The sequence below is a fragment of the Cyprinodon variegatus genome, unplaced genomic scaffold (assembly GCF_000732505.1).
Source record: "Cyprinodon variegatus isolate N-32 unplaced genomic scaffold, C_variegatus-1.0 Scaffold745, whole genome shotgun sequence".
Classification (NCBI taxonomy): Eukaryota; Metazoa; Chordata; class Actinopteri; order Cyprinodontiformes; family Cyprinodontidae; genus Cyprinodon; species Cyprinodon variegatus.
This window is the reverse complement of record NW_015151198.1, coordinates 229,038-230,842: the sequence shown is the minus strand read 5'-3', so window position 1 is coordinate 230,842 and position 1,805 is coordinate 229,038.

Below are 1,805 nucleotides of genomic sequence, written 5' to 3'. Positions count from 1 at the left end.
GCCTATATCAATAATTACAGAGAGTTGCAGCCTGGTGCCAGCAGAACCATCCTATGCTAAATATAGGATGTTTGCAGCTGCAAAACCATCGTACTGGGACTAGTAAACATAAAAGGAATTGAGATAATATATATATATATATGTACTATATAATACAAAAAACTTGACTAGAATAGCAGCACTGATGATTTTTACGAGAAGATTCTACCTACTGAGGAAGCTGAGAAGTTTTGGCGTGCAGGCAAGCTATTGAAGACTATCATGACTTCAGCCACCGTCTATACTGAGGCTGAGAGGAAGAAGTTGGATAAACTCATTAGACCAGTTCTGTCCTTGGATGCCCCATTAATGCAGAGCAGGTGGTGGGAAGCAGAAGGACTCAAAGGACAAGAACATCCGTGTTGCACAATGTGTCACACCCAATGCAGATGTTGTAGTGCTGGAGAGCTTTTTCAGCGACAAACAGCTGCATCTCATGCCCAAACGAACACTTCTGCAGATCCCTTGTCCCAGATGCTATTAGACTTTATAATCGCTGCTGCTCCTGACTAAAAGACAGAATGTTTCCCAACATGCTTGTGGTTCTTGTTCTAGAATAACTCTCAGATGTTAATATCCATTTGCAGACTTTTTTTTTATAGCTTCTGTGGGTATTTTTGTACAATCTTACGTATAGGACAGTGCTTTTTGCCTTTCTATTTTTTTTTCTGTTAAAAGAATGCTGTCTCTCTTCTATTTATTTATAAATATTTGTCTGAAATATGTTTTTTTCACTCTAAATTCTTTGTATTGTACTTTTCAGATTAACTTTATGATTACGGACTATTGCATTCGTCTATGGTCCTTCGCCTTCGTGTTTCTGTTATCATCATGCCTGAATTTCCCTTTTGTAGGAAAATAAAGTGTTTCTATTGTAAACAAAATTGTTTTTCATCCTTTCTTCACATTTTTTTAATATTCAATCTAAAAGCAACATTTGTTTTGTGTTGTGTTTTTCCAGTATAACACTGGAAATCGGTTAATTCTGATTAATTGAAAATCCAATGTAGATGAAGCCGTGGTGCAATACCCCCTAAAGGTGCAATAAAGGAAATAACCTTTGGTCTTTAGATCTTCTATACCAATAAAAAAAAGTAACTGCTTTCGACATTGACCAAACACCATGTTTAATTTTCCTGACCACACTTCAGCTATAAAAAGTGGGAACTGTGACGTTTGATTATCTTAAAGAGGAGTTGGCGCAAATGAGAAGGACCTTCGCTTCACACAGACAGTCAACAGGGGAAATTAGTGTGGCTTTATCTAAATAAAATGGAAACAATTATATTTGGAAAATATTGCCAAGAAAGAGGAGGTTGAAGAAAAAAAGGATTTGTTCAAGTATAGAACCTTGAGGTTCACCTAAGGCAGGGCCTCTAGAAAGGAGCCAATGGATACGAGGGCCCCTGTTGCCCCCTTCTCTTATGGCTCCTTTTCTGAAAAAATATACATTTCAAACATTTTAATGTAAGTGTGCCAATAGTTCTTGAAGTTGGTGTAATAATAATTTCATGTAATGTTCAGATCAATTCAATTATTTTTGTTTAACATTAAACAAAAAACAATTGATTATTTCATCAATATACATCTTACTATTTATTACTTTAAGAGCAAAAATACTGATTTCATTTGCAGATCATCTAAATTTACCTGTTGAAATTACACTGGTTTAATAAATATCTAACTCTTTTAAAATAAGTGTTTACAGTATAACACAAAATCAATATCTTATGATATGTGCTAACAGAACAGACCAAAAGTGATTT